This window comes from Fundulus heteroclitus, unplaced genomic scaffold (assembly GCF_011125445.2).
Source record: "Fundulus heteroclitus isolate FHET01 unplaced genomic scaffold, MU-UCD_Fhet_4.1 scaffold_96, whole genome shotgun sequence".
NCBI classification, from domain to species: Eukaryota; Metazoa; Chordata; class Actinopteri; order Cyprinodontiformes; family Fundulidae; genus Fundulus; species Fundulus heteroclitus.
In genome coordinates, this window is record NW_023397428.1 from 687,750 (window position 1) to 711,800 (window position 24,051).

Here is a 24,051-nt window from a genome sequence, read left to right on the forward strand (position 1 = left end):
TAAACCAACAGCGTATTATTTGGTTGGACCAGGAAACTGAAAAAGTGACAAAAGTGTTTGATAAGAAATAACCGTTTGGATTTAACAACTGATTAGATATATTCCCTATTCAAACCCATTTTCTGTGAAAATGTGCCTTATTTTTAATTTTATTCAATTTATTCAAAGGAAATAAGAAGCCTGGAAGTGACATTTCCCACGAGTGAAAATAAAAATCTTTAATGAAGGCATATGGAGAATATTAACCATATGAAACGATGCTGTTGCTGTGGAAAAAAAGCGAGTTGGCAACAGAGAATAACTGAAAAAGTCAATGCATAAGTGATATGAGAGTTATTTTACAGAGAATTAAACCTGTTTTCTCACACTTCACTCATTCAACGTGGTCCAATGGTTCCCAGCAGGAGCGTCTCCTCCAGCTCTTCTTCCTGGAGGCCGTCTACACTCACTGCTCATCAGTCCGGCTTCATGTTCTCTCATCGGCTTCATGAGGCCTGCTAGCATCATCGCTTGGTTCTGGTGTCAGTTCTGTGCTTTCAGTGGACGTTAACATGTAATTACTCTGTTTGCAGCCTAAATCCTGCTTCTTTGAGAGTAACTAGTCATAAAAATCCAAGAAGTTTGGATCATTTTAACAATGTTCTGATTATCTGATGTTCTGGAGATAATTTGGGAGAATCTAATAAAAATCTTTCGGTTCAACATGTACCCCAGCTTCACCGTTTTGATAACTTCTGGGTAAAGAAACAAACATTAATCTGTTGTTCTATTTGTTCTAAAATATTTATTTTTAATATTTATAATATTTATTACTAATATTTAACAGTGATCAGAGAAACAAAGAGTAGAAAATATGTTATCCTGCTATAACATCAGGACAGGAACCAAATACAGAAAGCTGCTCTCAGATCAGTTTAGATGCCAAACTTTCCACCTGCTGGGTCCAACAATCAGAGGCTTTTTGTTCCGGCTGATGACGTCACTCCTGTTGACGCTTTCCTGCCAAACTCTGGGACTGGATGGATCAGAGCGCGCAGAGAGCCAGGGCCAGGCCTACCTGCAGCAAGTGGCCCCTGTCAGCGTAGCCTTTGACAAAGAGCCAGTACAGAGTGGTGGACCAGCTGGGCCCCGGCAGATCAGCGACGCTCTTCAGCTTCCCCGCCTGCTCACCGGCCGCCTGCACCTTCAGGTTCCTCCTGGTCCAGAGCGCAGCGGAGGCTCCGGGCCGGAGCGCTGCCAGTGTCCGGGTGGAGAGCGCAGGGAGGCGGAGAGGCCAGGCTGCAGCTGCCCGGCAGCCCATAGCGCAGGCCGGCAGGAGCGACTGTGTCTGGAGGACTGAGTTACCGGCTGATGGTGCAGCGCTTTAATACAGATGGAGCTTTATGTGGCGCCCCCTGCAGGCCGCAACCCTGGCTGCGCCACACAATGGAGGTTCTGTACAGATGGATTTAACTTTTTCACCACAATGTGTTGCAAAACTTTAGACAGCGACTTTATGATGCGATCAGATCCTGTTGGTGGATCATCGCATTAATGAAGCTGTAGACATCATAAGGAGATTCACATCATTCAGACAAGATATTTTTCTGGAAACTATAAAAGTCTCACTGCCTGGACGGAAAATGCAAGAATAAAATGCTGAAATCTTTTGATATTTTTTTCCCTCCTGATCTTGGTAATAAATAAAAAAAAATGGATAAATAAAGACAAAGTATCAAAGTGTTCCTATCTGAACTTTGACATTAATATTACATGTAAATTAATGTTTGGTCTGTTGTATAGTTTAAACTGCATGTAGATCGATTTCTGCGTCACATGTAGATTCTTCATTTAGGATTATAAGTGGAAATGAAAGGTTTAAAAAACAAAACAAAACCTGCTAAAAACCAGGTTTGGTGACATAAAAAATAGATTATACGTCATTTTAAATCTTTCACTCGTGTGACTGATAACATAACAACAACAACAATACTTAGACGTTTTTTACATATGTTATAAATAATTGTACAACCTCATTGAACAACCGATTGAAACGTTTCAATGTGAAAAAAAAAATCCAGATTAAATCAAAAACAAAACGGGATTAACAGGAACCATTTTGCTGTGGTCTGTTTATAAAGGAGTAGCCTAACACCGTCACAGTTCATCTCATTTAATTGCAGGTATTCAGCTCGTTACAGGTGCGTTTTTCCTGCGTGAGTTAATCAATCAAGCATAGGCCTACTATCGGGTCTGTTTGTGGGGTTTCTTGTGCAATACCGCCATCTAGTGGATACTACAGGGATCACATGGAAAATAATACATGTACAGGCGGAGTTTCAGCATTCCGATGAGGAAATGTCGGACCGAACGACAAAGCTGTGAGACACGAGGTCATACAGGTAGGATTTAAGAAGATTTTAATGATTATTTTCAGGTAAAATGTTTCTATCTCTTCTGAAGAAGAAACACAATAGGCTTGTTCTTTTGTTTCTACAAGTCACAAAGACGTAGGCAGACTTTAAAGTAAACTACCCAGAACGAGGGTCGATATCCCGGTTGAAAAAGGAAAAGTGCTCCTAGAATTCAGGAAGGCATAGTTGTTATAAAAAAAAAACTGGATGGTTTTCATTGTTTAGAGATCCTGCAACAGGAGAAACATTGAACCTTAAAGAGAAAATAAAGGAGACAAATGGGAATCTTTGGATGGACACGGAAACAGAAAGTAACGGACTTTGAATTAGTCATCCGGAAACAAATATGGGGTTCCGTTAGTGCTTAGAATTTGTTTATGTGCCTATATAATGTAACTTGTCTAACTGTATATGAGCGTTACACAATTATGGGAGGGTGTGGTGATTTGTAATTTTATTCATTTGTTTAAAAAGGGACACGCTTATTAATGAACACAATGTAAATATGCAAGCTTGTAGTCAGTGCTAATTTATGTCAGTGGGGAAATCGTGCTACTCCCTGTTCTAGATAACTGCAGAAGAAATTGGTCATCTGACGACACATTTAAAAGGTATATGGCCACGTTATATGCTCATAAAAGAGACCACAAAATGTTTATGATGATAAAAGAAAATTATATACACCAAGCATCCATCCTGATAATGTTTTTAATAAATATAGCCCCAGTGCTGGGGTCGATGACCAGATATAAACAGACATGGCACCATCTACCGGCAGTATCGCACAACTATCATAATGCAGGTTTGCTCAATTAAAAAACAGTATTTAACTTGATTTCGAGTTCGGATCAAGCAGACAGGTGCGTATTTAGAGCTATTTTTAGATATGGGTGAAACACGGTGATGTTTTTTTTCTCCCACATGCCTTTCTAAAACATATCGCAAAATAATTTTTTCACAAATACTATTTCTACAGTAGTGTAAACAAACAAAATGAGATTCAAATGTCTACCTGTCTACCTGCCAAATGTCTGCCATGACTGGCTGTCGGATTCTGCAGGAAATATGCAAAAGCACACAGCCGTTTTTTCTCCCGCCCCCTCATGGCTGTTTTTGTTGGAAACTAGAGGCTCTTACCTTTCCATCAGGGGGGTCGTGGGTTATTGTCTGATCATTTCCGGTGACACAATTTCCGTGCATAATACAGACATGCTCTGTGCGTGAAATCTGTAGAATGGATGCATTGAACTCAGATTGTTTACGCGCGGCCCCAACACTGATCTATATTTATTCACTGGATTGCTGATTGGCTGTCGTTGGTACACATCGCTGTGAGGCCACCAGCCGCCATATTGGTACTCCCTATTTTCCTCCAGTAACTAGGGAATATGTGCACTACAGCATCGAACAATGATGATTTTTTTTATTTAGGGGGGGCTTAAGACTTTTAAAATGTCAAATGCCATATACTTTTATGCTGTGTCTGTGCATTAGCCTTAACAGCTGACATAGATTTACAATAGAGCTAAATTAATGATTCAGTTTTAGCACTCCACAGAGCTTCAGTTTCTACACTTGGAAAATCACATAAATTAGCAAAATACACACTCAAGTGTACATGTATATCTATACATTACATACACAGTGTGTGTATGCACACACCCATTTCTGCATTATAATAATAATATTAATAATAATAACAATATTGAAAGTAAACGAATGACCAACAAATATCTTCAATGATGTAATATATACATATTTGCTGTTCTAGTTGAGAATTTGCATATACTATACATACAAATATGTATGCACCCATTGCACCCTTCTCACATTCTGCACCCATTGTTTCATCCATACAGTATCACTATAATCAATATACATGTGTGTATATTGATTTATGTTTATTGAGATATATTTACAGGGGTTGGACAATGAAACTGAAACACCTGGTTTTAGACCACAATAATTATTAGTATAGTGTAGGACCTCCTTTTACGGCCAATACAATGTCAGTTCGTCTTGGGAATGACATATACAAGTCCTGCACAGTGGTCAGAGGGATTTTAAGCCATTCTTCTTGCAGGATAGTGGCCAGGTCACGACATAATGCTGGTGGAGGAAAATGTTTCCTGACTCGCTCCTCCAAAACACCCCAAAGTGGCTCAATAATATTTAGATCTGGTGACTGTGCAGGCCATGGGAGATGTTCAACTTCACTTTCATGTTCATCAAACCAATCTTTCACCAGTCTTGCTGTGTGTATTGGTGCATTGTCATCCTGATACACGGCACCTCCTTCAGGATACAATGTTTGAACCATTGGATGCACATGGTCCTCCAGAATGGTTCGGTTGTCCTTGGCAGTGACGCGCCCATCTAGCACAAGTATGGGGCCAAGGGAATGCCATGATATGGCAGCCCAAACCATCACTGATCCACCCCCATGCTTCACTCTGGACATGCAACAGTCTGGGTGGTACGCTTCTTTGGGGCTTCTCCACACCGTAACTCTCCCGGATGTGGGGAAAACAGTAAAGGTGGACTCATCAGATAACAATACATGTTTCACATTGTCCACAGCCCAAGATTTGCGCTCCTTGCACCATTGAAACCGACGTTTGGCATTGGCACGAGTGACCAAAGGTTTGGCTATAGCAGCCCGGCCGTGTATATTGACCCTGTGGAGCTCCTGATGGACAGTTTTGTTGGAAACAGGAGAGTTGAGGTGCACATTTAATTCTGCCGTGATTTGGGCAGCCGTGGTTTTATGTTTTTTGGATACAATCCGGGTTAACACGCGAACATGAGAGGTGTTTCAGTTTCATTGTCCAACCCCTGTGTGTGTGTGTGTGTGTGTGTGTGTGTGTGTATGTATAAAGATGTGTGTGTTTGTATATATATATATATATATATATATATATATATATATATATATATATATATATATATTAGTGCTGTCAGTTAAATGCGTTATTAACGGCGTTAACGCAAACCCATTTTAACACCGACAATTTTTTTGTCGCCGTTAACGCGCGTCGCGTTAAAACACACACACCGTTCCCTAATGTTTTTCCCCCGCCGCGCTCTCCGGACTGTGTTTCTTTTACCCTCGGCGCTTTCCGTAGTTTCAAGAGTGCTAGAAAACTGTAGCAAAACACACCCGCCCCGAAGGGTTTCTTTTACCCTCGGACACATGCGACTTTGGGCTTCTTTTTTCTAAAAGCGCTTCTAAATTTCATGAGTCACGGGTTGCGTTTTTTTTTGGGCACGTTTCTAAAAGTGAAATCGCTTATTTGGGCTCTAAAATAAGCGACGAAACAGCAGTTATTAAGAGACCTGCCTGCACTGCCCACACTCTGTATCCAGCTGAACTATCCCTCCGCCATAGGAGCCGACGGTAGTAAAGGCAGACAGAGCAACTCTGCCTGTATTTTCTGCAGTTTACGGTGCAATAACCTGTGATAACTGCTGAAAGTAGATTACTTGGTGCAGATCACCATTTTAAGCACAGATTGGTTCTGAAGATGAGCTTTTACACGTTGATAAAATTGCAGAAACCCAACTCATAAACCGTACTTTAATGCTTATTAATTTGTTTTCTCTGTATTTGACAAACTAAGGCTGAATCACGTTGCCAAACGAAGGACCTGGAGTTACTAAACAGTTGCTAAACAGTCTCATTCAGGGTATTAAGCTCCTGCCCAGTTGCATGCAAAGTGTAAGACTGGAATGAGCTGGAAATTTAAAACCTTTTTCCAGGCTTAAACTCTATGAATATGGATAGAAACAGCAAGCAAAAATATTCAAAGAAATTATTGTTGTTGGTGTGAAAGCTCAGAATTAGATGAGAGAGAGAGAGAGAGAGAGAGAGAGAGAGAGAGAGAGAGAGAGAATGAACGAACAAAACAAACTTATGACTTTATTGAAATGTACAATTTTTATTAATTTATATGTTTAGGCATAATACCATGTCTAGCTTTGTTTAAGAGGCAAAAAAAATATATCGGCATGAAAACAGGTATTTATTTACACATTTGTTTACACATTGTGTAAACATCAGGGCGTCATGATTAGTCATTCAGCCATTATAGTCCAGAGTTTAACATTTGGCACCAGGATGTTTTCATTCCAATTCTGAAAAGTGCTTGAAAATAACAAAATAAAAATATTTTTTGTACTAGCATGTATTTTATTAGTGTCATTTATTGCAAAATTGCACATTAAAATGCCCAAACAGGCTATTACACTTTCAGAAATAAAAGGATAAAATATGCGATTAATTGCGATTAATCTCAAGTTAACTATCGACATTATGTGATTAATCGCGATTAAAATTTTTAATCGTTTGACAGCACTAATATATATATATATATATATATATATATATATATATATATATATATATATATATATATATATATATATATATGTATGTATATGTATATGTATGTATATATATATGTATATGTATATATGTATAAAATATGCAAAATATTTCAACACCTGACCCTAGGGGAGTGAAAATAAATAAATAAATGGAGATCAGTGGGCCCCAAGCGCAGATTGCTACATTTGGTTGTGAATCTTTTTTGTGTTGTTTCTTTTCTCTTATCATCATCAAATATAATAATGGCACAGAAGAAGAAAATAACTGTTTGGGAAGCTTTGGAGGAAATTTGGCGGACAAGTGATGGAGAAGTCGAAGAATCTTCAGACAGCAGCTTGGATTTGGAAGTTGAAGAAGATGAAGAAGTGCCTCTGAGGGACCCAGTTCACGAGTAAGTTGCACTGTAACTTTATTTCCAGCATCTTAACATTACGCGTCTGCTATTGCAGAAAGAGGCCACATGATACAGTAGGAAATAATGCTGATCTTGTAATCAGAAAATCTTAAAATGCATTCCCGCATATACCGGGGGTATAATGCAAATACCAGGGGTATATTCTGGACCGGTATATGGTTTTTATTCATGGTGAGAGCATAAACCCTTATTTACATAGGTAAGTGTAGGTGTAGGGGATCAGGACTCTCATGGCATTGGCGAACACATGGGGAAATTTGCTCCTGACACTCAACCAGAATCGCGTAATAGGCATTTGCACCAGTCTCTGTTTTAAGTCCACATTTTACTATAATTATACAGACAACCCACAGTTCTATATCACAATGTCACCAGAAGACTATGAACCCATTTAAGCGCTGGGTAAATGCATAGAAGAAATTAATGCATGAATCACCTTATGTCTGTTACCTTACAGCCTGTGTTAATTACCTTGCGTTTGCAATATGTAACCTTTTAAGGGCGGGTGTCCAAGTGTCTTTTATACAGGTAACACGTTCATTAATACAGGTAGCGGGTGGGAGGGGGAAAAGCTTCTTAAAGAAGAGGTTACAGGTCTCTGAACTTCAGAGAAACAGCCACTGTCCTTGAAATAAGATTTAAAGTCCATCACAGGGCACATTTTTCAAAATAATGTAAAAATAACTTTTATGACACCGCTGCTCTGTTGGGCTCTTCACTTTTTCAAAGACTTGCTGTGACTGAAGTTATCCATGATCTCAGAAGATAAGAAATGTTGCTTTTACTTGGTGGGATGTACCATAAGAAGGGTTCACTCAGTTGTTCTTGTAGCATTCAAAGGTGCACAAGTCTATAACGACATTCAGTCTTCAATATATTGGCCTGTGTTCATGTGTGTTGTCTTCCAAAACTACTCTTTAAACTGTTGTTTTGTCTTTCAGATCAGTGAATTCAGGTTTGTCTGAAAACAGACATATGGAGTTATGGCTTGTACATCACAGTCTTCCTTGGAGTATCTGAGGAATGCCAGAGTTCATCTTGTTGGAGGATTAAGGAATCTCTCCATAATTCTTGAGAACTTGTATAAGCAAGGAGTCCTCCATGATGAAGAGGTCAGCAAAATAAAGGCAGAGAAAGATGACTATGATAGAACCAGAGCAATACTGTGTTCAGTCACTAAAAAAGGTGAAGCAGCCTGCTATCAGTTACTGAAGATTATTTACCAAACGAGGAAAAGAAGCTTGGAGAGGCCTGATCCTGTCTTCAAGAACAGTCATGAAGCTTCAGCTGAGGCTAAAAAGTTTGACCTGAACCACTGGATCAGCTGCTTCTCTTTCACAGAAGATGTAGAAATGGATGCAAATTACATGCAAGGTATTTATATGTAAACTTTTTTGAAAATATATATAGCCCTAATTATATTTATTAGGGTGGTAAAAAAATCAAAAACTGTATAGACCTTTGTCAGCAGGCAAGGTAATGAACAGGATAAATCTGATGCATAGTTGTGTTGAACTGCACTGACTATTTATGCAGTTAGTGAACATGCCAGCAGGGGGTACTGCAGTTTTAGACATTGTTTGAAATACAGGTGATTTTTCGCAGCTCTAGTGGCTTGCTTTTTTGACAGTAGACTGACAGGAAGGGGGGTGGAAGAGGGGGAGAGACATGCGGCATAGGACCGCGGATCGGGTTCGAACCCAGGTTGGTCACGTCGAGGACTAAGGCCTCCGTACATGGGTCGCACTACCCAAATGGCGCTGATATTAATTTATTCATGTGTTTATGGTCATTTAGTATCACTGGCTGGTGTTAGCGTTAAAATGGATCCATAGGTTAAGGTCTGAGGTTTTGTCATTAATGCAATGAAAAAAGAAAGACCCAGTGGTTGTGTTCAGAGGGATGAATTGAGGTTTACCCAATTTCAGTTTTTATATATTTTGGGAGGATTAATTTTAAAAGTAAGGTTTGGTTTGGCAAAACTGAATCTAATTTGTGTTAAGTAAATATGATACAACCTGTTTATTATTCTGGAAAAGATTGGAGAAAATACCATTTTTTTAAATTTTATCCTTGTAATAAATGAGGTAGTGTTTGGAAAGATCTGTTTTATAATTTGGACTCACGTGCTGCTGTTAAATTGAGTTTTGAATGTTTAAGCATTAGAAAACTAAGGTAAGAATCTACTAAGGGAAGTTATATGATATAGTTGAACTGAAGGCACGATCATGGTTGGAAAGATTATTGGAAGCACTACATATATTTTTATGAGGTATAATCTTGAACTTTCCTTTATGTTCGTATTTTTGTGTGCTTATGTCAAAACTATTTATTCTGAGAGCTACAACTCAAATGTTAGTTTATTTTAATAAATGTACCTTTTGTTACTTCCATCTCAGGGTCAAGGCCGTGCCACAGATATCAATCAAAGTTGAAATCAAAAGGAAAAAAATTATCAAAGGAGTTCTGGATGGCCAGCAGGAATCTATTTATGGAGAATAAGAGTCCGGATCTATCGTACACTTCACTTGTGTTGGACACACAAGAGAAAAGCTCTCCATCCAAAATAAAGAAATTTAAAAGCAGGAAAAGCAAACTGAGTCGCCCTAAAAAGTTCAGGACTTACCTTCCAGAGGACAAACCAAAACCCTTCCCCATTGATCTTCTGAAAACAGATAAAAATATTCTCCTGGTTGGGAAACCTGGATTTGGAAAGACAGCATTGAGCCATGAAATATTGAGACTGTGGACAGAGAGAGACAACAAGGATCTGGATTACATGTTTTACTTTGACATGAGGGAAATAAGCAGCATCCCAACAACCATGGGTTTGGAGGATCTTCTTTTTAATGGGTACAGTGAACCAGATGAAGGCAAAGATGAAGTCTTACAGGATATGAAGAGCCACTCTGATAATGTTACAGTGATTTTTGACGGAGTCACTGAACTTTCACCATTGGTGGTAAAGAAACTTGTGGAGAAAGATCTGCTTCCTGATGCAAAAATCATCATTACCTGCAGACCAGATGATGAGGAAGACCTCTGTCCTGAAGACTGGCTCAGAGTGGAGGTGAAGGGCTTCAGTGAGGAGACAATAAAAACATATTTGTCTACAACTCTGGGTGAAGATCACAGGGAGGTTCTGAGTAACGTGGAGCTGATGACTCTGTGTCATGTTCCAATGTATGCACTGATGGTAGCGGCCAGCTTTTCATCAGGAGACTCTCTGCAGCCCAGAACTGTAACTGAAATATGCATCAATATTGTTCGGATTTGTCTCCAGATCAACAGCAACAAAACCAGAATCAAGAATCTCAATCGGTTCATCAAAACCAAGGCAAATGAAATCATGTCTCTGGCTGAAGCTGCTTTTTATGCAACTCAAAGAAAAACTGTGAACCTGGAAGAACTTTCTTTTGACGACAGCTGCGTCCTTTCCTTCCTGAAACAACTTGATATAAAAGTGGCTCCTACTGAAACCAGAACTGTCTATGCTTTTCTCCATTACACCATGCAGGAGTTTTTTGCAGCTCTGTGGCTGTTGAAGAATCCTGATAAGATCAGGGAGGTTTTGAAGCAGTGCCTCACTGAGGAGATGAAACACATGAAGCATCTGATCCCTTTCATGTGTCGTTTGTTGATTGAGAAGAGTCCACGTTTGATGAGCTGTCTGACTCCAGCTGAAGAGCTCCAGGAAACACATAATTGGTTAATGGAAGAGATGATTGACACATTTTTCACCAAAACTGATGACAACGAGCTTTATGTTGACACGTTTTTCCTTTGCCAGTGTTTGTATGAGTCCCAGAGCTCTGAAGCCTGTGTTTACTTTCTGAACAAACTGGATTTCTATCTGGACCTCAGTGGAGAGGATCTGGACCCTCATTCTTGCTGCGCTGTGGCCTATGTGGTCACTCAGTCAAAAGAAAGGAAGATAAATCTGAACCTTGAAGATGTGACTGTATCAGAACAAGGAATGACAATGTTCTTTGGATGCCTTCAATATGTTAACTGGTACTAACAAACACATTTTGTTTTATATTCACTCTCCATGATTAAGAATTTACTAAAAATTAAAGTCATACATGATCTGTTTTTTAATACAGTGCTAAAGTTATATTATTTTCTATAGTTATTTTTTTCATTTTTATTACAGGCATGACAGTCTGCTTCAGCAGTTGTGGAGGATTGTCCTTCTCAGTGAAGGGCAGACAGAATGTGCAGAATTACTGCATCTGTGTAAAAACAACCTGCATCTTCCAGTTGCCGGTAAAAAACATCTTTTTGAAAGCGCTGTGAAAGTCACACAGAGAGCAGCTGCAAAGGTCAATGTCTGTGTCTACTGGGATCAAGGAGATACGGTCTGCAGCAGTCTGTATGAATTCCTGTTACAGGCACTTCCACACATCAGTAATCTCAGGTAAGAGAAACATTTCTCTACATTGAGTGTGTTAAATCACCCAAAAATAATATTGTGTTATAGTTTTAAAAATGTGTGATGGCATTCATTGTTTTGTTTTTTATTCTGTCAAAACTGAATATTTTAATTTGGACTTCAACCTTTTTATTACTGATTACATCAAAGAAGGCCTTTTAAAATGTATAAAATAGAAATAAAATTAGGTATAAATGCCTGGATGGTGGCTCAAAAAGCAGTGTACCAATTAAGGTTGAAACTGATACGTTACTTAATGATATTTAAATATATTGTGTACTTAAATGCAATGCAAGATGCAATGCATTTTTTCATCTTTCAAAATCTGGGGACCCAAGTGCAGGAATGTGGAATGAGTATTGATGTTTTCTAAGTGAAGCACAGAAAGAAAACCAGCAGTGCATGGAAGCATGAAGGAAACACTCAGGCATACAGTATGAAAGGTAACAGGTACATAAAAGTTGAATGGAAGGATTTGGCAAAAAAAAAAAAAAAACAGGAGCCTCAATAGCAGGTAAAACATTGTGTGATATATCTGTGATAGGCAGATAAAGGTGGGCTGAATGACATATATAGTAAGCATAAATTACTATGGAAATAGGGAAACACAGGGAGAGAGACTTACGTGAAGTTGAACACACATACACAAACTATCTAACCAAAAGAGGCAAAAAACAACAACCTAGAGATCAAGAGAGAACCCACCCACACCTACCGATAGTCCAATACCAAACGGTCACAAAGAGACCACAAGAAACAAAAGAACAATCCCAACTAGGTAGGGTGAGAAGAAGCTCAGAAGAAGGGCAAGAAACTGAAAAACAAAACTACATCAGCGTTATGACAACGTGGTAGTCGTCCTGAGGTGCGCAGAGTTAAGGTGTTTGAGATCTTTGCTTGAGGGTGTGGCTGTAGGTGGAGGAGCCCTTGAAGGCATAGGAACCTGTAAGGTAGAAACCCTGTAAGGTAGGAACCTTGAACACATAGAACCTTGAAGACCGGCAGTGGCAAAGTAGGTCTGAAGGCAAGCCAGGATACTGGGAGAACACACAAAGAACCTTGCCTCAAGGTTCAGCAGGGACCAGGGAGTACCCCAGGACAACCTAGGCAGGGGGCCTGCCAGGCGGCATGGATGGACCATGGTGAAGTTCTGGATACTGGTCCGTCTGATATTGGAACCCACAAAGTAGCTCTAGATAGTGGCGGTGGAAGGGAAACTTCAGAGGAGCACTGGAGAATGCCACTCACGCCATTGGAATTATCTGCATGGCCTAGCAACAGGATTGTGAGACAGAGGCAACTCTACTTGGAACCCCTAGTCTGAGAGTTTAGATTTAGAAACATGACCACCTTGGAGAACTTGGAAACAAGGAACACAGAGAGAATATTATATGAAGTAAAGCCTGTGGATTATCTTGTAATCAAAGTTAGTATCCTCTACACATATCCTCTTTCCATTTCCAGATGATGGATTGAGCAGAGCTCCGTGAAGTTTTCTCAAAGTTTGGGAAATCTTTTTATAACCTAAGCCTGCTTTAAACTTCTCCACAACTTTATACCTGACTTCATGATGATGTTTGTTTCCCAATATTCTTACTTAGACTTTAGACTTAAACAAAGTTCTTGTCATTTTGTATGTACAGAGTGCATACAGAACGAAATTTCTTTGCATACAGCTTACGACCGTGCAATGGGATTTCAGGTGGACAAGGCAACAATACAATACAAAGTGCAGCAGTGATCAGGTGTAACAATGCTGGAGAAAAACATTGTGTAAAACAGTGTGCAGAATAATGTTCAGCCATTGTTTATGTGCAAAAATAATTGTATAAAAAGTAGGGCTGGGCAACGATTAAAATATTTAATCGCGATTAATCGCCCTGATTAATCGCTATTAATCGCGATTAATCACATTGTATTTACAAACTCCAAGAATGAATTCAAAAGTAGTGTAAAGAGCACTTTTATTTTAATGTTCTGCTGCCATATGAACAAAAGTGTTGTAACATTTGTAGCACTTATTTTATACTGGATATTTTCAACCCATCTATTGAATTTAGTGCACTAGTTGATCTTTTCTTCATAAGAGAACAGCAAGCACTGCAGCCAAAATATGGCCTTTTTTGACCTGCTGTATATTAGCCAGTCCCTAAGCTTGATGTATCATGAAACTGTTGACCTTTTGGGTTTTGTGTTTTTTATTTTATTATTACAATTAAATAATAATAATAATAATAATAATAATAATGATGTTATGTTCAGTGTTTTTTCGCTAATCCACCTCTTATATATTTCAATCCTTATGTAATTTTGTCTGTGTTGTGTGCACCTGCCTGTTGCTTTAATCCTATAAATTTCCCCGTCGTGGGATTAAAAAAAGGATTAGCTAATGTTATCTTATCTTAAATAACACTTTTTAATATATGTACTGGGTTCTTTCAAGGTCTTAATTACATGTTATGTGTGGGCTCCAGTAACATCCATCCATCCATCCATACAGACAGACAGAGACGTCTGTGGGTCTGTCGGGGCAATGAGAGAAGTTTCGTCTCCTCTCTCCGTTTCTGGGGCTCGACGTTTTCATGTTTTTTCACGTGCTTAGATAAATTTGTTGTGTTTCCACTGAAATGAACCGGCTTTTTACAAAACATACAGCTTGATTTCATTTACGGTATTAAAATAAAGCCAAACGGTGCTACTTCCCCTGTTCATGTTTTTTCGCTGCTGCGGTCTCTCTCAGCTGTTTGTGTATTAAGTTTGTGTGAGAGCTGAGTGGGCGGGCCAGGCTGAGCCTGCGTGCTGATTGGCTGGCGCCGCTGAGCCATGTACGAGAGGGGAGGGGGAGCGGGAGAGTGCTGCCGTGACAGCGCGCTGCAGTCAGCGCGCCTGCTGACTGACACTGACTGAAAGCATGTGAGCAACATGCGTTAATGCGCGATAAAATAAATATCGCCGTTAATAGTCTAATGAATTAACGCGAAATTAACGCGTTAACTTGCCCAGCCCTAATAAAAAGGTATTTCTATGCAAAAGTATGGTGCAGTGCAAAAATGCAGTAAATGTTGAGTTATGTGCTATTTAAATGGATAATAAAAGTTTGTCAACATTGGTAATGCCAAATAAAGATGCAAATGTGATGCAGAGTCCAGTTTGGAGTTCAACAGTCTGATGGTAACAGGGAAAAAGCTGTTGCAGAACCTGGTGGACCTGAAGTGGATGCTGCGAAACCTCTTCCCAGAGGGAAGCAGGGAGAACAGGGAGTGCGTGGCGAGGCCGGTTCTTCCTGAAGACGACTATGATCTCCTTCGCCTTCTCCACGTTCAGGATCAGGCTGTTGTCTCTGCACCAGCTCACCAGTTGCTCCACCTCCTCTCTGTATTCCTGGTCGTTGTCGTCTCTGATCAGGCCCACCATCGTCGTGTTGTCTGCAAACTTCACAATGTGATTGGTGGTGAACCTGGGGATGCGGTTGTGTGTCATCAGAGTGAGCAGCTGGGGGCTCAGGACGCAGCCCTGAGGGGAGCCCGTGCTGAGGGTGATGACATCAGAGGTGTTCTGTCCGACCCGGACCGACTGAGGTCTGTTGGTGAGGAAGTCTAGCAGCCAGTTGCAAAGGGGTGTGCTGAAGCCCAGATGTTCCAGTTTTCCTACTAGATGCTGTGGGATGATGGTGTTGAACGCTGAACTGAAGTCCAGGAAGAGCATTTGCACGAGGGTGTTCTTCTCCTTCAGGTGTGCCAGGCTCAGGTGAAGAGCAGAGGAGATGGCGTCCTCAGTGGAGCAGTTCCGCTGGTAGGCAAACTGGAGCGAGTAGAATGTTTGGGGGAGTTTGAAGGCAATGTGTTCCTTTACCAACCTTTCCAAAGCACTTCATAATGATGGGAGTCAGTGCAAAAGGCCAGTAGTCATTAAATGAGATGATTTGGGGTTTCTTTGGCACCGGAATGATGGAGGCAGACTTAAAGCATGCTGGCACTGTGGCTTGGTCCAGCAAGATGTTAAAAATGTCTGTGAGGACACCAGCCAGCTGAGCTACACACTCCTTGAGCACCCGCCCAGGTATGTTGTCTGGACCTGGGGCCTTCCGCAGGTTGATTCTCCTAGGGGTCTTCAACATGTCGGCTGTGTCAAGACTAGTGTTGCACCAATACCAGTATCGGCCTCTATTTAGTTGTTAGAAATCATCAGGTTCTTCTGAAGAAAACTGGTTGCACTCAGAGAAAAGGGGGTTTGAATACTTTTGCATAATACACCTTTCAGTTTTATTTTTGTAAAAAAAATATATAATCATCAATATGTTTATATTACTTCACAATTCTATAGGCAAGGCAAGTACTTTTCAGTAGCAAGATGATTCAAAGTGCTGTACATGAACAAAACTAATAAAAAAATAGAGGAAAGAAAAGCATTATGGAGACCATTGACTCTTCTGCAGCGGTTTTCTCATTCCCACTCTTTGGTGTCGACTACTCAGACAGACATCTTTGCAGTGATTTTGTCACTAAATACAAAGAAAACCGGATGCATTACCTTCTGTTGAACTCGTAGCCATTCTGTCCTGCTCCAATACGCGTTACATTACTGAAGACACAGGGAGGCTCCGCCTTTATTTTACTGTCACACAAAACATCGTAACCTTTTGCCTCATAAAGTTGTGCCACCCAAACACAAACTATATAGTAGGGGTAAACATTGTATTCAAGAAGAAGGAACTCAGAATTTCAGAACTTTTACAGTCTTCTGGAGGTTTGTTCCAGATCAGTGGAGCTTAAGAACTAAATGCTGCTTCTCAATGTTTGGTTCTGGTTCTGCAGAGTAGACTTCAGCCAGAGGGCCAGAGGACCTTAGTGGTCAGGAGGGCTGATACACTGATATTAAGTGTGTGATGTATTTAGGTGCTCAGCCATTCAGAGATTTACAGATTAACAGAAGCATTTTAAAGTCTCTCCAGCATGTCCTGGGGAAGACCCAGGACACGCTGGAGGGACTATGTCTCTCGGCTGGCCTGGGAACGCCTTGGGATTCCCCCGGAGGAGCTGGCCCACTTGGGCGTCCGTCTTCTTCCGCTTATCCGGGGTCGGGTCGCGGGGGTAGCAGCTTCAGTAGGGAGGCCCAGACGTCCCTCTCCCCGGCCACTTGGGCCAGCTCCTCCGAAGGAATCCCAAGGCGTTCCCAGGCCAGCCGGGAGACATAGTCCCTCCAGCGTGTCCTGGGTCTTCCCCTGGGCCTCCTCCCGGTGGGACGTGCCCGGAACACCTCACCAGGGAGGCGTCCAGGAGGCATCCAGACGAGATGCCCGAGCCACCTCAACTGGCTCCTCTCGACGTGGAGGAGCAGCGGCTCTACTCTGAGTCCTCCCCAGATGACTGAGCTCCTCACCCTATCTCTAAGGGAGAGCCCAGACACACTACGGAGAAAACTCATTTCAGCCGCTTGTATCCGGGATCTCGTTCTTTCGGTCACAACCCAAAGCTCGTGACCATAGATGAGGGTAGGAACGTAGATCGACCGGTAAATTAAGAGCTTCACCTTTTGGCTCAGCTCTCTCTTCACCACAACGGATCGGTACAGCGCCTGCTTCACAGCAGACGCTGCACCAATCCGCCTGTCGATCTCCCGCTCCATCTTCCCCTCATTCGTGAACAAGAACCCAAGATACTTGAACTCCTCCACTAGGGGCAGCACATCCTCCCCAACCCGGAGGAGGCACTCTACCCTTTTCCGGTTTAAGACCATGGTCTCAGATTTCGAGGCACTGATTATCATCCTGGCCGCTTCGCACTCGGCTGCGAACCGCTCCAGTGAGAGCTGTAGATCACGCCCTGATGAAGCTAATAGGACCACGTCATCCGCGAATAGCTGAGACGCAATCCTAAGGCCACCAAAACGGATCCCCTCAACACCTTGGCTGCGCCTAAAATTTTCTGTCCATAAAAGTTATGAACAGAATCAGTGACAAAGGGCAACCTTGGCGGAGTCCAACTCTCACTGGAAACGAGTCCGACTTATTTCCGGCAATGCGGACCAGACTCTGACACCGGTCGTACAGAGACCTGACAGCCCTTATTAAAGGGTCCGGTACTCCATACTCCCGGAGTACCCCCCACAGGATCCCTCGGGGGACACGGTCGAATGCCTTCTCTAGATCCACAAAGCACATGTAGACTGGTTGGGCAAACTCCCATGCCCCCTCCAGAATCCTGCTGAGGGTATAGAGCTGGTCCAGTGTTCCACGGCCAGGACGAAAACCACACTGCTCTTCCTGAATCCGAGATTCAACTATCCGATGGACCCTCCTTTCCAGAACCCCTGAATAGACCTTACCAGGGAGGCTTAAGAGTGTGATTCCTCTGTAGTTGGAACACACCCTCCGGTCCCCCTTTTTAAATAGGGGGACCACCACTCCAGTCTGCCAATCCAGGGGAACTGCCCCCAATGTCCACGCAATGCTGCAGAGCCGCGTTAACCAACACAGCCCCACAACATCCAGAGCCTTAAGGTACTCAGGGCGAATCTCATCCACCCCCGGGGCCTTGCCACCGAGGAGCTTTTTAACAACCTCGGCAACCTCAGCACCAGAGATGGGGGAACCCGACCCAGAGTCCTCAGGCTCTGCTTCCGCAATGGAAGACGTGTTGGTGGGATTAAGGAGGTCTTCGAAGTATTCCGCCCACCGAAACACGACGTCCCGAGTCGAGGTCAGTAGCACACCACCCCGATGGCGGGGAGGAAACCGGTCCAGCAAACGTTGATAACTTTAATTATATTTGCAATTGGATATTTAACCCTTACTCCTTTACCACTAGCCAATGAAAATATCTCAGTTAATCCAGTTATTAACTCAATAGGAGATAATTCGATAGCTCTTAGAGACCATTCAATTTCTGGACCAAAATAATCACAAATAACTAGTATACAACAAGTATTGCAAGTTATTATTTATTAAACCAATAATTCCCTGTTACAGCAATTATTCTACTTAATAAAACACTGGGAAACATTAAACTACGCTACTCAATAAAACTTGCCAAAGAAATAAATGAAAATAAAGTAAAATCAAAATGACCTGAAGTCCAGATGGAGAACACTTCTTGCACAACTAGCCGCTAGCAATGTCCATGCACGATTAGCTTCTAACTCCTTCAAGTACAGGTGGCACCCGGCCAGTGGCAGCTAACTAAGGTTATTTCACAACCCCCTAGGCTAACCACTTTGAGCTACTTTGTCCTTTCCCAAGATGGCGACTATGACGACATATGACCTAAGATCTTGCGTGCATCTAACACACCAGCCTAGCATGGGGGGGGGCGGGCTCTGATCATAAGGCAGTACCAGTTTGCGAACAAAAGACTTGAAACAAAAATGTGGGAATCCAAACGTAAGCAGAAAAAGGTAAGAGAGAGGGAGAAATGGGAAAGAAATCTGAGTTCATCCGAATGGCGCAGCTAGCTTATCATCAACAAAAACCAAACACAGCAAAAATCACTTATGATGCGTGCACGCATAAGAAAATATTCAGCACAGTTAAACAAACTCCCTTTCTGAGTAGTTAAGCATTAAACTATTTCCTAATAGATTCTGCCCAGGCACAAAATATCACCTTATGGGTGAAAAAGAAGGAACAAAAGAAATCCTTTACTTGGCGTTGCTCTGGTAAGAACATTGGTGCTTTCAGCCGGAGCTGGGCGCAGGCTCGGATCACTTCCCCGTAAGGAGCAGAAAACACCACGTTTTCTGGGTGCTTCTCCGACGATCTGTTTGGCCAAAACAAAACTAGTGGAGTCTGTGTAGATCTCTGGAAGATAGCGGCTCCCAGTGGGATCAAAAGAGGGGATTAATCTTAATTTTAAAGTCTAGACCTCCCTGTTTAGAGATACCGGGAAAAATTGATTAGGCAAAAACTCGGACTAACGAGGAATCAAATCATGTGCCGTGTGGGTAAACCTAGCGTGAGGGAAAGCTGTGTATGTCTTACCAGTTAGAAAACTGCCAGAATAGAAGACTTTTATGTCGTTTCTATGGCAACAAAATAAGGTTCCGAAGGGGGGGGGGGGGTTCCCATAGACCGTGTTGCATGCTGGGAGCTGCGGTCTATCACGTCCTAATGGCGTAACAACTTTTTTCAGATCCTGCTGGGACATTTAATTCTGTAAATGTTCTTCAGATGTTAGAAGGCCCACTTTGTAACTGTCTTTAGATGCTTTTGGAGGTTCCACCTCCAAAATTCATTAGCAATGAACTCTGAACCGAACAGCTGGTAAATTAAAAATAAAAATAAAACAGGTATATCCTTTTGTCACTGATCTAAAGTAGTTTTGTCCAAATTTTCTGTAGTTTTGGCTAGAGGATAAAAAGTTAAAGGCAGAAAAAAATCCAAGCAAACAAGCAAAGAGCAGAGGAAAAAAGCATCTATGTAGGTGGAGAGCAGAAGCCACTTTGTGTTGGTCATTCATATAAGATTCCAAAAAATATATTGAAGGTATTTTTTTGGACCATAAGACGCACCAGATTATAGGATGCACAGTGAGTTAACATGTCTATGTTTATCTTTTTTTCCAGATATAAGGCGCACCAGATTAGGAGCACTAGTTATTCTTCCAATGTGTGCAATATCACTCCGCCACTTCACGTACACAGCTCTCTCCTGACAGGGAGATCTATCTGTCTCTTTTGGGAGGATAGAGTAGGTGTGCTACACTGCCCAGTTTCTAACATCAGGTCAAAATAAACTTAACTTTTATATTGAATTAGCTTACTAGGTTTATTGTTGGTAGTGCATACTCCCGGCGCGTATATAAAGGCTCCCATATACTTGGGGCAGAAAGCTGTTGTGAAGATAGTCCTGGCTAGGGCTTCCGATTACAAATACACATTCTGACTGTAGTCTGCTGATGGCCTCATTGCACTTGGAGGAACTGCGGAACCTGAATGATTTAAATCTGGGGTCTAGAAGTGTTGCCAGTGTCGTGGATGTCCTCCAGACGACGTAATGATTTATGCTAAGTCCTTCAAAAATTCTAAGTTCTTGGTGAGGCAGTTAAAGGTTCCCAACAGTGGTCAAAAAAGTGAGCAGAAGCAGCTGGGTCTCGGTCCAGTATAGTTTATTGCAATAATACAAGTCAACCACACATGAGATGTTCACCGGTCAACATCTGCCAGAGTACAGAAAATGGTCTGCTTATATACATTCCCCTGGGTCTTGGGGCTCCTCCCCGAGCCCCTCCCATTTTTACGTATTTTCCATTGCTTTTTCCACAGATATCTTTGTTATTTTATTACCTATCAGTGGAAACTTCCCTAGGGTGTATATTTTTAAAAACATGGTTACACATGACAGCTCATTCCAAACATGGTCACCCATCCCTACCCATTACCATATGGTTACACGTCATTACCTCTTCCGAACATGGACCATGCATTTTCTGTGTACATTGCAGCCTTTTAGACCTACATGTTCTGTTTTACATTGGAAATGGCTTGCTCTTTGGCCCAGAGGTTTTTTCCACTGCCCTGGTTTGTTTCCATTGACCCTCTACCTCTTATCTGGACTTGTAGCGTGACACACACACACGTTTCTTAGGTGAATGTTACAGCACACCTTATAACCATTGTGATACGAATATATTTATTATAAGATATTAATCCACTACAATATTCATTGTTAGATATTAATCCACTACACCAGGGTCAACACACTTAATGACTCCAGATTGGAAGGGCCGAATTTTGAGCTGTCCAGCGCATGCAATCTCGTTTGGTGACAAGACACGGGTCACAAGACAATTTCCTTAATTGGTTGTGATCCAGTCCTCCATCATGGCCCTTTTTACTTGGGTCAAATTGTAAGCAGTGTAACTTTGTGGAATGTATTGCACAACCAACACAGATGTACCCAGCAGCAATTTTTCATTAATGTAGTTACAGGTAAGCCTCCATGTTTACATATGTCTACTTGTCAGCGGTTATACTCACTGCCACAGCCTGCTGTCCTTCCATTTTCACTCGTTCCCTATCCTCCTTATACTTTTTGGCAAACATTTGTTTGATGGTCTGAAAACCACACCAAATCAAACCAACTGCAGATCAATATAATTAAATTAAAGATGAAACAAATTGGGTAAATAAACTACTACTTTAGATAATTTCCACACAAACATGTCTGAGTAACAAAACATATCACAGCTGAAGGACCTGAACCACTTCCCTGAACCCTTCATTCTGCCCAATGCTGAGGGGCTGGCAGTCCTTCAGGGTGAAATTTAGCAGAGCCTCATCCAGCATCTGCTTCCTGGAAGCTTGGGGGTTGAAAGTGAGATAAATAATAAATTAGAAGGAATTATCAATGAAGCAACTGTGAGTAAGTTGTAATATGGCTGTATACCTGAGTTTATCATGGTGCATCTGGGACTTCATTCACATGCTTGGCCCTATAATGTCTCAGTATTGAGAAGGTGCTTTTGTTTAAACAAGAAAGTTCTGTTGAACAAATGCAACATTTAACCTGCAGAAAAAAAATATGACAGTAAACTAAGAGTCACATGAAATGAATTTCAATTCAGATAGATCAAGTGAAACTCTGAGGAGAACAGGATGAAACAACAAGGAAATGAAAACAAATACCTTCTTTTTTCATATGAGATCAAATACGAATATTCGACTAATCATTTCTGTTAGGAGGTCAGATGTTAACAAGATCATTTTATTTCCATTAAAAGAAGCTTAAATAGAACGCTACAGGCTGGTTTTAGTAGGATAAGGAGCAATGTGTGGTTGTTTTTATGCAGCTCAGACCAAATAATCACTAAATGTTTCCTTCTTGTTCTTCCAGGTTTAATCGTTGGAGATCAGATCTTCCTGAACAAACCAGGTTCTTAGTGAATCTGTTCTGTGCAGCAGCAGAGAGAGAACAGCAGACAGGAGAGAAGATGCTGGAGCTGCTAGCATCAGGCAGCAGATATGAAAGATTGATTCCTGAGGATGAATTTATATATGAAGATGAATATGGTGATGATGATGATTTAATCAAATATCGCCTTGACTTCCTGCTGGATCTGCACTCCCAGATGAAGGACTGTGAGACTAAAACAGGTCTGAGTCTCCTTCCATCATTACAGTCAGTTTTCCAGTCAGCTCCTGCAGTCTGGACCATAGACCTCTCAGAGAGAAAGACCTCCATCCTCCTGGAAGTGCTGAGACTCCAACCAGAGAAGAAACCAGTGAAGCTCACAGGCTGCTCACAGGAAGAGAGTGAAGTGAGGAGTTTCCTACAGTTTCTGCCTTATATCTCACAGCTCAGGTACAGTAATGCAGTCATTTACTGGTTTATTTACTTGTTTTTATTACATGGTAAATGGCTCATACTTCTTTAGCGCCTTATCTAGTCTGACGACCCGAAGAGCTTCACACTACAGTCATTCACCCATTCACACCCTGACGGTGGTGAGCTATGCTAGTAGCCACAGCTGCCCTGGGGCAGACTGACAGAGGCCAGGCTGCCAGACTTTGGCCAGCAGGAAATTCACCTGAAGGGTTTTTTCTAGTGACTGAGGATGGGTATCGTTAAGGATTTATCAATACTATTACTCTTAAAGATACTCCTTATTGACCCGGTATTTTATCGGTACCCCTATTGATACTTTTATAATCAACCAAAAGGTAAAAAAACAATCATTCACTGGTTTACTTTTTAAACATTTGAAAAAAAGCAAACAATAAATTTACAAAATATTTTTTTACAGAAATAGAGCAATAATAACATTATATAAATAGCTTTATATGTAAAAAAAATAAAAGGCTAAAACACTAACTTGAATGAAAAGTATGTTGTTGGAGGAAAAAATATCTACATTTAGAAGACAAAAAAATATTAAAAACACTAAATATGATCAAAAAAGGAACTCTATAAAATAATTTCTAGTATTGAATAATATTCTTCCCTGAATACAAACTACATCTATTGAAAACAATTATATTATCTATGAGAGCAGAACTTTAGCCCCTCCCATCAGTCCCCTTTGGGTAGAGAAGATCAAAAAAACAATGAGTCTCCCTGATGAATTTTGTTATACAAATAAACTTGTACTAAAAGTTGTCATGGTTGAGTTTTGGTTGGGTTTTGTTTTTCTGTTATTTTCATTTTTTCATCTTTTTTGAGTTAGGTTTAATTTTATTTGTTTTCAGTCATCAGTTATTTTCTGTCAATTTTTCACCTCACCTCCTCAGCAGTCAGTCACACCTGTTATCATTTGCTGGTTAATTAGTCAAACCCTGGTTTCACCTGTTAGTTCTCTATTTAAACCTCCCTCTGTCTTCAGTTCAGCACTGGGCCGTCATCATCCCACACCTCTCCATGCCAGTTCCCGGTTTGCCTTGGAAGCTTTGTTTTGCTCCTTTTGTTAAGGTTAGTCCTGTCAGTCACTCT

General features: G+C 41.2%; 1 protein-coding gene and 1 long non-coding RNA gene across 2 annotated transcripts in view; both read left to right on the plus strand.

Annotated features, from left to right (window-relative positions):
• Positions 1 to 24,051, plus strand: part of LOC118556148 — a 158,230-nt gene that overhangs the window by 92,089 nt on the left and 42,090 nt on the right. The window lies entirely within an intron of this gene.
• LOC118562529 overlaps positions 2,295 to 24,051 on the plus strand; it is a 61,172-nt gene continuing 39,415 nt past the window's right edge. The window contains exon 1 of the long non-coding RNA XR_004930649.1: positions 2,295 to 2,381. This is a non-coding gene — a long non-coding RNA (uncharacterized LOC118562529). The remainder of the gene's footprint in view (positions 2,382 to 24,051) is intronic.